The sequence below is a fragment of the Schistocerca cancellata genome, chromosome 10 (genome assembly GCF_023864275.1).
Source record: "Schistocerca cancellata isolate TAMUIC-IGC-003103 chromosome 10, iqSchCanc2.1, whole genome shotgun sequence".
Taxonomy (NCBI): domain Eukaryota; kingdom Metazoa; phylum Arthropoda; class Insecta; order Orthoptera; family Acrididae; genus Schistocerca; species Schistocerca cancellata.
In genome coordinates this window covers 34,215,888-34,228,012 of record NC_064635.1, presented here as the reverse complement: position 1 = coordinate 34,228,012, position 12,125 = coordinate 34,215,888, and the positions used below count along the sequence as shown (strand labels likewise).

The window sequence follows — 12,125 nt, the reverse complement described above, 5'->3', positions numbered from 1 at the left end:
TCTGGGCAAAAGGCGCAAACAGATGGAGATAGATCATCAGAAAGAGTGATCTGGGTCGGCTACGTTTCTCATCTCACAAGGGGACCACGCTTACTCGTCATCACCGTTTTCATCCGAATTTCTGGTATAAGAAGAGTCTGGCCAGAAAAGAATGAAAGTAGCAAACTCTGCAGACGGGGGTAAAGCGGCGAACGCAGAGCGCCGTTCACGGAGTGGGAGTCTGGCCACTTAACTCTGTGAGAGCGTCGCTTCATCGGCGGAGTTGAGGAACCCAATTGGTCACCCATTTTATTCGAAGAGGGCCTCCATTTAGGGACGACATGAAATCACCCTACCGGCTCGACGGGGAGAGGCGAGAAATGTGATTAAACGCATTCCGACGCCGGCGGCGTCCGCAATGAAGGAAGGGGAGAAGAATCCCGCCTTTCTTTGCCACCTACCGCTTCTCCCCAGCAGCGACAGAACGGAGCGAGTGCAAAGTGCGTGGCGTGCAGCTGGGTTCGCTACGTTTCTCATCTTACAAGGGGACCACGCCTACTCGTCATCACCGATTTCATCCGAATTTCTGTTATAAGCAGGGTCTGGTCAGAGAAGACAGTGACAGAAGTATGGACCTCCAGATGGGCGAGCTTTTACAAAAAAGAAAACTGACCAAATGCGAATAGAACCCACCCGCCGAGGATTCGGTACAAACTTAATTATGTACACTATCTGATCAAAAGGATCGGGACACCAGGCTGAAAATGACTTACAAGTTCGTGGCGCCCTCCATCGGTAATAAAGCACTCCGTCTTCAGGCCACAAGTGGCCCATCGGGACCATCCGACCGCCGTGTCATCCTCAGATAAGGATGCGGATAGGAGGGGCGTGTGGTCAGCACACCGCTCTCCCGGTCGTTACGATGGTTTTCTTTGACCGGAGCCGCTACTATTCGGTCGAGTAGCTCCTCAATTGGCATCACGAGGCTGAGTGCACCCCGAAAAATGGCAACAGCACATGGCGGCCCGGACGGTCACCCATCCAAGTGCCGGCCTCGCCCGACAGCGCTTAACTTCGGTGATCTGTCGGGAACCGGTGTATCCACTGCGGCAAGGCCGTTGCCTCCATCGGTAATGCTGTAATTTAATATGGTGTTGGCCCACCCTTAGCCTTGATGACATCTACTCTCGCAGGCGCACGTTCAATAAGGTGCTGGAAGGTTTCTTGGGGAATGGCAGCCCATTCTTCACGGAGTGCTGCTCTGAGGAGAGGTATCGATATCGGTCGGTGAGGCCTGGCACCAACTCAGTGTTCCAAAACATGCCAAAGGTGTTCTATAGGGCTCAGGTCAGGACTCTGCGCAGGCCAGTCCATTACAGGGATGTTACTGTCGTGTAACCACTCCACCACACGCAGTGCATTATGTACAGGTGCTAGATTTGAAAGATGCAATCGCAATCCCCGAATTGCTCTTTAACAGTTGGAAGCAAGAAGGTGCTTAAAACATCAGTGTGGGCCTGTGTTGTGATAGTGCCACGCAAAACAGCAGGGGGTGCAAGCCCCCTTCATGAAAAACACGACCACACCATAACACTACCTCCTCCGAATTTTACTGTTGGCACTACACACGTTGACAGGTGACGTTCACCGGGCATTCGCCATACCCACACCCTGCCATCGGATCCCCATACTGTGTACCGTGATTCGTCACTCCACGCAACGTTTCTCCACTGTTCAATCGTCCATTGTGTACGGTCCTTACACCAAGCGAGGCGTCGTTTGGCATTTACCGGTGTGATGTGTGGCTTATGAGCAGCCGCACGACAGAATTCCAAGTTTTATTACCTCCCGCCTAACTGTCATAGTACTTGCAGTTTGGAATTCCTGTGCGATGGTCTGGATAGATGTCTGCCTATTACACATTGCGACCCTCTTCAACTGTCGACGGTCTCTGTCAGTGAAGAGACGAGGTCGGCCTGTACACTTTTGTGCTGTACGTGTCCCTTCACGTTTCCAATTGACTATCACAACGTAAACAGTAGACCTAGGGATGTCTAGGAGTGTGGAAATATCGCGTGGCAGCGTATGACGCAAGTGACACCGTATCACCTGACCACGTTGGAAGTCCGTGAGTTCTGCGGAGAACCCCATTCTGCTCTCTCACGATGTCTAATGACTACTAATACGGAGTACCTGACAGTAGGTGGCAGCACAATGCACCTAATACGAAAAACGTATGTTTTTGGGGGTGTCCGGATACTTTTGATCACGTAGAGTATAGAGATAGTCCATCCATCCTGAGAATCGAGAATCTCAACGATTTATGCCTGTTATCGCTATCGATTCTGGTAATAGATGGGTCCAGGGATTTCCAAGATGTATCACAATGTCTTGAGCAGTTGCTCAGATTACACCGTACCTACAAAAAGAAGCGAACAGGGCACTTCAGTTCACGTACGTACAGAGAGAGAGAGAGAGAGAGAGAGAGAGAGAGAGAGAGAGAGAGAGGGAGAGAGAGAGAGAGAGAAAGATAAGATTTAATAAAGCATTCTTCTTATTTTCTTACTGAAACATGACTGCAGCTTACACTTTACATTTGCATGACGAAATAGTTTCCTATTTTACCAGGTGTAGAAGTATGAAATCGGAATTTCCCTGCAGTGGTGCTAGGCGTCAGTTTAGTGCCCGTGAGACCGTGACCTGTCCTGCTTCCTGTAACGACTGACGACGAATCTCAACGCGAAGTAACACAAGTACAGTACATCGGTATCTGTTTCAAACCCGCAAAAATGTCGAGTTTTGTGACTGCCAACTGCGATTTGCGGACAGCAATGGTTTTCTGTTACCATTTCAAAAAAACTGCTGCAGGATTGCATCGAATGCTTGTCGAAGCTTTTGGCGAACGTGCTCCTGGGAAAACACAGTGTTTCGAGTGGTTCAAAAAATTCAAAAGTGGTGATTTTGAAGAGAGAAACGACGAGTGCGAGAAACCACCGAAAAAGTTCGAAGACAACGAACTGCAGGCCTTATTGGATGAAGGTGATACTGAAACTCAACAGGAACTCGTGGAACAATTCAATGGGACGCAGAAAGCCGTTTCTCTTCGGTTCAAAGCCATAGGAAAGGTGCAGAAAGTATGAAATTGGGTTCCGCATGAACTGAATGAAAGACAGCAACCAAATCGGAAGATCACTTGTGAAATACTGCTTGCCAAATACAGGGTGTTTCAAAAATGACAGGTATATTTGAAACGGCAATAAAAACTAAACAAGCAGCGATAGAAATACACCGTTTGTTGCAATATGCTTGGGACAACAGTGCATTTTCAGGCGGACAAACTTTCGAAATTACAGTAGTTACAATTTTCAACAACAGATGGCGCTGCAAGTGATGTGAAAGATATAGAAGACAACGCAGTCTGTGGGTGCGCCATTCTGTACGTCGTCTTTCTGCTGTAAGCGTGTGCTGTTCACAACGTGCAAGTGTGCTGTAGACAACATGGTTTATTCCTTAGAACAGAGGATTTTTCTGGTGTTGGAATTCCACCGCCTAGAACACAGTGTTGTTGCAACAAGACGAAGTTTTCAACGGAGGTTTAATGTAACCAAAGGACCGAAAAGCGATACAATAAAGGATCTGTTTGAAAAATTTCAACGGACTGGGAACGTGATGGATAAACGTGCTGGAAAGATAGGGCGGCCGTGTACGGCAACCACAGAGGGCAACGCGCAGCTAGTGCAGCAGGTGATCCGACAGCGGCCTCGGGTTTCCGTTCGCCGTGTTGCAGCTGCGGTCCAAATGACGCCAACGTCCACGTATCGTCTCATGCGCCAGAGTTTACACCTCTATCCATACAAAATTCAAACGCGGCAAACCCTCAGCGCCGCTACCATTGCTGCACGAGAGACATTCGCTAACGATATAGTGCACAGGATTGATGACGGCGATATGCATGTGGGCAGCATTTGGTTTACTGACGAAGCTTATTTTTACCTGGACGGCTTCGTCAATAAACAAATGAAAGTTGTTTCTCCATCGAATAGTGACAGATTATGAAAGATGGATATATTTTGAGAATTCTAAGCGTCGTAAATCATGGGTAAATCCAGACAAACCATCGACATCCAATGCGAGAACAAATTACTTTAGAAAGAAGACGATGCTCTGTGTTTGGTGGGATCAGAAGGGTGTCATCTATTATGAGCTGCCAAGAGCAGGTGAAAAAGTTAACACTGATTGCTGCCAACAGCAAATGAAGGCTGTAAATCGAGCAGTACTTGAAATCGACCGGCATAAAGGGAAAGGTCAACACTGAATCATATTGCTCATTTATAACGCCTCATCACACACAGCAAAACGGACCAGGGAAACGATCGAAGCGTTCAGTTGGGAAATACTAGAGCATGCGGGTTATTCTCCAGACATGGCTCCGTCCGATTATCATCTATTTGCACCATTGGGACACGATCTTGCTGAACAATGCTTCAATTCGTACGAAAATGTGCGAAAATGCCTCGCTGACTGGTTCGCTTCAAAAGAAGAGTAGTTTTTTTTTCGGGAGGGGGGTGGTGGTGGTAGCATTAATACCCTGCCGGAGACGTGGCAGAAATGTGTAAATAGGAATGGAGATTATTTTGAATGAAGTATTGTTTATCAGTTTCAAACAACAAACGCGTAATTATTTCAACCAAACTCCGGTTTCATATTTCTACACGTGGTAGTTTTGATGGAAGATGAATGCAGTGTAAGTTCTAATGGCAAATAGATATTTTTTATATGATATAATCACAATTTAACAGTTCTCGGATTTTTCCTGTACTTGTACTGTGAAACCTTTCTTTTTATCAAATTTCACGATTCTAAGTCAACGGGATGCACCGTACAGGTTTTGATGACGGAGTCTGCGAGTATCAAAATATGTGACATGAATGGCAATATCTTTTGATTCCATTAACTTAGAAGCTTACAATATTTACGTCACCAAGACATCGTAGAACTTAGTATGTTAATTAAATTTGTGCACGATACGCCAAACTGTACCAGAGAAAAAGGCTCTCAGCAGACTAACAGACAGACAAATGGATAAAAAGAAGTCATAAAAAGGTTTTTTCATGTGATATAATTACAAATTAGCAATTTTCTGATTTTTCCCTATACTTATAGTGTGAAACATTGGTTCTTGGCAAATTTCATGATTCTTAGCCAACGGGAAGCACCCTATAGGTTTGAGATGCTGAGTTTTCAGTGGCAAAATATGCGACGTAAATGGCCGTATCTTTTGATTGAATTGAATTAGAAGCTTGCAATTTTTACACCTCCAAGGGGACATAGATTATAGTATGTGACAAGTTCGAAGTTGATATGTTTGACCATTCCTGAGAAAAAGGGTTCTTAACGGTCTGACTGACTGACTGACTCACTGACTGACACGCAAACGAACGGATAACAAAACGATCGTACAAGGGTTTAGTGTTGCAGATTAACGCACGGAAGCCTTAAAAAAAAAGCATTTTAGGGGCGATCGGATGAAGCGTGAGGCACTGATGTTTCCGTAATTTCCTATAAAACTAATCTTGTTATGTAAATAAACCGATAATTTACCACAGGTCTATTGTTATTCATGAATGATAATTACTTAACTACTACTTTCGCCTCCTCTTCCGAGTAATTCTGGGACAAAACAAATATGATCCTCCGACACTTCGCTTACATACATACTAAGATTATTCCATACCAGCACCTCTCCAATTACTCGTGTCTAAAATATTAAAATTACAGAACAAATGGAACACTGTTTTATGCCTACACACACTTATTTCGACGCCATATTGGTATGAGCACTCTGAATGCGGTCTTTTAAAGGCAACTGAATGGTCGCTACGATATTTTCAATTTAAATGGCTCTTATTCAATTCCATTATAAATGCATTGGCGTTTTTGTAAATTCCAGCCCGCCAGAGGAAGGACGAGCATATTTGAATAGCAAAACTGTTATTCGCGCAGCGTATCGAAAAGTTTGATCGCATTTGTATCCAGTTGGGAGGCAATCCTTTTTAATTACATAATCGGCTAAGCAAGGGAGAACTGACCATCCTGTTTCTGTGTGAAAAGCGTTGCAGCACACAGAATTGCGTAATTAAATTCACTTACTCAACTCTACATCAGTAAATGCTCGCATTCAAGCACGCATCCACGAACAAGCGAGCGCGCGTGCGCGCACGAACACACACACACACACACACACACACACACACACACACACACACACACACACTCACAGACACCCCTTGAGTACGAGGTCATTACAGGCCAATGACGTTTACGAAATTGGAGGCACTAGATATCGTCTACCATGAAACCACAAAATTGGTTGCTAATAGCACTAGGGACAGGACTGGATATATCGAATGGTGAGCACAGCATCAAGCTACGGAGAGTAGTTGAACTGCTTAGTTGACGAGTAACTCAGAACAGTGCTGTAGTGCTAGTGACTTCTATGTGGCACCAGAATAAGATAAGAATATTAATAAATTCAAGTGAAACTAAAACGTAAATGTCCTGTGACTTGGGCCTCCCGCCGGGTAGACCGTTCGCCGATTTGACGCCACTTCGGCGACTTGCGCGTCGATGGGGATCAAATGATGATGATTAGGACAACACTCCGTCCTTGAGCGGAGAAAATCTCCGGCCCAGCCGGGGATCGAACCCGGGCCGTTAGGATTGACATTATGTCGTGCTGACCACTCAGGTACCAGTGGCGGACAAATGAAACTAGTATACTATAAACGACGAATGTCACTGATAGGCTCGATAATGCGGATCGCTGACTGCGCGCGACCGCAGAGCCAAAGGTACTTTGTATCTGTCAGTGAGGGAAAGACGATGCAGTAGGCGGCAGTCTATGTGGTGTGCTGTGTGAAGCCACCGAGAGCTAGATTAATTTAGGTATATCAATCTGGAACTTGGAAGCAGACATCTTCATGTATGCAACGTAAATATGTTTTTGTTTTGCCAGCTCGTTAGTATAGATGGCTTGGCCGATAATTTGTAATTGTTCAGTAACCCCAGAATGTACATAAACAATTTCGATAAAAAAAGCAATTTAGATATTTCATTTTCGTAATGCTTTTAAGATTTGGTAATTTGATGATTTGCATTTATGATGGATTAATGAAGTTAGATAACACTTGCTGTTTAAATCAATTTTGAGTACTGTAGCTTCAATTGCCAGATGTTTTTTTAAAAAGCTAAACTTAACTTTCAATATAATTATGCTAAAAACTGTGTTAGTAATGCACCATAATCAGTAACGCCACGCCGTGCAACCGGCCGCTGTGACCGAGCGGTTCCAGGCGCTACAATCTGGAACCGCGCGACCGCTACGGTCGCAGGTTCGAATCCTGCCTCGGTCGTGGATGTGTGTGATATCCTTAGGTTACTAACGAAGAGATAGAGGGGCTGGCCAGTACTTACCTCAGCTCAGTACAGCCGATAGATACACATAAAACAGAACCGAAAATTTACGTTCCTAGCTTTCGGAACAAATGTTCCTTCATCAGGGAGGAGAGAGGGGAAAGAAAGGGAAGAAGGGAAAGGAAATTCAGTTACTCACAACCCAGGCTATGAAGCAGCAGGGAAAGGAAAATAGGGAGGGTAGTAAGGATGGATGCATGGTTGTCAGACGGAAGCCAAAGATATTCTACTGTAAGTACTGTGCCAGCTTCAAACCAAAGAGGATGCATACAGAAGTAAAGACGTATATAGTGTAAAGATAAACACAACTATGTAGGATGAAAAGATGCGTGAATGGCTAAAGAGGAAAGGGAAAGAGGAGAAGACTGAAGAGTAAATTTTCGGTTCTGTTTTATGTGTATCTATCGGCTGTACTGAGCTGAGGTAAGTACTGGCCAGCCCCTCTATCTCTTCGTTAGTATTTGTTTCACATCTTTATATGAGATTTTCCATTAATCATTTAGATGTCCTTAGGTTAGTTAGGTTTAACTTAAGTTCTAGGGGAGTGATGACCTCAGAATTTAAGTCGCATAGTGCTCAGAGCCATTTGAACCGTTTTTGAACCCATCTTTACACAGTCCAGTCTCGCCATTTTCACGAAGGATGATGAAATGATGAGGACAAAAGAAACGTCCAGTCCGCGAGCGAAAAAATCCCCAACCCGGCCGGGATACGAACCCAGGGCCCCGTGATCCGGAGGCAGTTTTGTATGTCATCCTTGCTTCGTCCGTATGTGTTATTTTGCTTCCAAGGCAGCAGATTTCCTTCACTTCGTCCACTGCCTGGTCCCTAATTTAGTTTTTAACTTTTTAATTTAAAAAAAAAGACACAATAGTTACTGTGGCTGTCAAAAAAAAGTTAGAAAATATTGGAAAGAAATTTTTTTCCTGAAATAAATCTGTGAGTAAAAAAGCAGAATTTTTTAATCTGTTGACGTTAGCATTAAGCACTTTCAGTGAAGGCTGGAGAGCAATTTCCAGGACACAGAGGTAGAGGTGCAATTCCTTTTTTAGCACTCCGCTCCCAGCCATACGTCTGTAGTGACGGAAAACAAACCAAACTACAGGCGTTATTTTCTGCACACACCTCAAACACACCTGCACTCTCTTCTCTCTTGTCAGCCCCGTTCTCTCTCTCCCTGTGATTTTTTCACCCCTCTCCTCATCGCCAGCAGACTGAGAGGATTGTAGTAGCGACAGGTGCCTTGTGGCGGCACGGATCAAGCGGCGGCGACGCCGCTGTGACAGGAAAAATACAAAACAAGGTGGAGGGGCTTCCAACTAGGGACCAGGGGGCAAAGCGAGCGGAAGGGCGACAGCGCAAAAAACGAGTGCCGAGGGCGTGAGCCAAAGAAAGGGGTGCGGGGAGAACTCGGGGAATAACACCGTGAAAGGCGCGCCCTACAGTAGCGCGGCGAGGACTTGTGGGGTGGGGGGGGGGGGGGGGGGGGAAGTGCGCAAACACAGCCGCTAACTCGCGAGCCGGTTCCCCAACCTGCGAGCTTCACTGCGAAAAGAGTTTACACCGCCAATTGTCACAGCTGCAGTAGACCGCAGCAGTAGTAGCTCTAAATACACTACTAAACATTAAAATTGCTACACTATGAAGACGACGTACTACAGACGCGAAATTTAGCCGACAGGAAGAAGGAGCTGTGATATGCAAATGATTAGCTTTTCAGAGCATTCACACAAGGTTGGCGCCGGTGGCGACGCCTACAACGAGCTGACAAGAGGAAAGTTTCCAATCGATTCCTCATACACAAACAGCAGTTGACCGGAGTTGCCTGGTGAAACGTTGTTGTGATGCCTCGTGTAAGGAGGAGAAATGCGTACCATCGCGTTTCCGACTTTGATAAAGGTCGGATTGTAGCCTATCGCGATTGCGGTTTATAGTATCGCGACACTGCTGCTGGCGTTGGTCGAGATCCAATGACTGTTAGCAGAATATGGAATCGGTGGGTTCAGGAGGGTAATACAGAACGCCGTGCTGGATCCCAACGGCCTCATATCACTAGCCGTCGAGATGACAGGCATCTTATCCGCATGGCTGTAACGGATCGTGCTGCCACGTCTCGATCCCCGAGTCAACAGATGGGGACGTTTGCAAGACAACAACCATCTGCACGAACAGTTCGACGATGTTTACAGCGGCATGGACTATCAGCTCGGAGATCGTGGCTGCGGTTACTCTTGCGGCAGCATCACAGACAGGAGCGCCTGCGATGGTGTACTCAACGACGAACCTGGGTGCACGAATGGCAAAACGTCATTTTTTCGGATGAATCCAGGTTCTGTTTACAGCATCACGATGGTCGCATCCGTGTTTGGCGACATCGCGGTGAACGCACATTGTAAGCGTGTATTCGTCATCGCCATACTGGCGTATCACCCGGCGGGATGGTATGGGGTGCCATTGGTTACAAGTCTCGGTCACCTCTTGTTCGCATTGACGGCACTTTGAACAGTGGACGATACATTTCAGATGTGTTACGACCCGTGGCTCTACCTTTCATTCGATCCCTGCGAAACCCTACATTTCATCAGGATAACGCACGACCGCATGTTGCAGGTCCTGTACGGGCCTTTCAGGATACAGAAAGTGTTCGACTGCTGCCCTGTCCAGTACATTCTCCAGATCACTCACCAATTGAAAACGTCTTGTCAATGGTGACCGAACAACTGGCTCGTCACTACTCTTGATGAACTGTGGTATCGTGTTGAAGCTGCATGGGCAGCTGTACCTGTACACGCCATCCAAGCTCTGTTTGACTCAATGCCCAGGCGTATCAACGCCGTTATTACTGATTTCTCAGGATCTATGCACCCAAATTGCGTGAAAATGTAGTCACATGTCAGTTCTAGTATAATATATTTGTCCAATGGCCACCCGTTTATCATCTGCATTTCTTCTTGGTGTAGCAATTTTAATGGCCAGTAGTGTACCACGGCAGAAAAACCGCTCACTACGACGAGAGCGGTCTCTCCAAAAGGCGTTCCACGCCGTACAACAATTTTGTTATAGCGATTTGTTTAATTATAAAAAGTGCAGCTACTCAGAGAGGTCCAGTGTAGGCTCTAATCGTCGTATGGCAGCGAAACGTAGTAGATGTTCAAATGCATTAGTGTGGAACTGACAGACATTGGAAAAATAGTAGTTCCAATTTTGGCTGCCAGGAGCAAATATGGCGCTGTGAGTGCAGGGAAGACTTACAGAAATACGTTTCCCTTCTTGAGACATGCACAGCTGTTGAGATTCATCATCAGTTATAAGTTATGCATAAGCCGTAAAAATTATTTGTTTCTAAGAAGGAAAGCACACCAGTTGCAGGACCTTTGTCCCATTTCCAGGTGCACCTTCAAAATTGCAAATCAATAAACAAGTAATATCACATGTCCACATCGTTAACGTAATGAAACTAAACACAACCAACAAAAATTCTTAGGAGACTCGGGCATGAAAGTGTCGAACTAGTGAGAAAGGTATAATGTTCACTTTATTATTATTATTCACATATCGACCCAATAAGACCACGCGAGGTACAATCAATCAATGTCGCTTTTGATGGCTGGCCTTCTTTTGTGTCCAAATCTGTTTATCCTTTCGGAATGAAGTCTCTTTTTTTCATCGGACCACGGTGTTCCAGACCGTTTTCTAATTTCCCTCTGACCAGGTTTCCAATGAAATATCTTTTGTCTGAATGTCTTTCTGTCTGTAACGTCTGCCTGAGTTATACCGGCTACTTTAAGATCCTCCTTAACCGCAACGATCCATTTAATTGGCTTCGTTTTGCTTTACTTCTGTCTTCGTAGAACTCTACTATTTGTTTCGTCAACGTAGTGGGTGTCATTCTTTTAATGTGCCCATAAAATTTAGGTCTTCGTTTTCTCATGCCACCATGTGTATTCCTCTATTTCCTTATTATTTCTCACCTTATAAGTTTCTCCATCAGTAATTACGAACTCGTAATGTCTTCCTAATAATCTTTCTTTCTTTAGAATTTCTCCAATATCCCTCTTTCTATGTAAAATTAAAATTTCTGCTTAAAGAAATTCAGTTTTGATTACAGTGTTGTAATGTCTAAGTTTACTGAATTTAGAATGCGTTTTTACTACAAATATTTTGTGTTAATCTGAATAAAGTTGCCATTTTTCGACAGCGAACTTCGTTTTCAGCTTTTGCCAAACCTTTTCTTGTATGATTCCCCCAAGCATAGTGATAAACCCTTTCCATTTTTCCGTAATTTGTGTTCAAAAACTTTGGTGCTTGTTTGCTGCATTTCATTGTTTGAATGATATTTATAGTCCGACTTTTTCCCCAACTTCTTTGTTCATTTTATTATAACTGCAGCCTACATAGTTTCTTTACTAGGAGCACCGGAGACGTCAACGAACTGCTGTATCGTGCCAGATTTGCACCTGTGGCAAAAAATTAGAACTAATTTTTTTTCAGCGTTAATCGGTTTCGCGCAAACACATCAGCATATCTACCAAGTTTCGCTACCATACAATAATTGCACCCTACTCTGGACCTCCGTGAGTAGTTCCACTTCAATTATTACCGCCCAGTACAACTTTGGCACAAACAGGCAGTGTAGCGGTTCAGGTGTACCTGTGGGAGCGAGGAAAGTGGGT

The 12,125-nt window shown here is 44.9% G+C and overlaps 1 pseudogene; it reads right to left on the bottom strand.

Annotated features, from left to right (window-relative positions):
* Positions 1 to 984: 984 nt before the first annotated feature.
* On the bottom strand, positions 985 to 1,102 carry LOC126107139 (5S ribosomal RNA; annotated as a pseudogene).
* Positions 1,103 to 12,125: the final 11,023 nt, after the last annotated feature.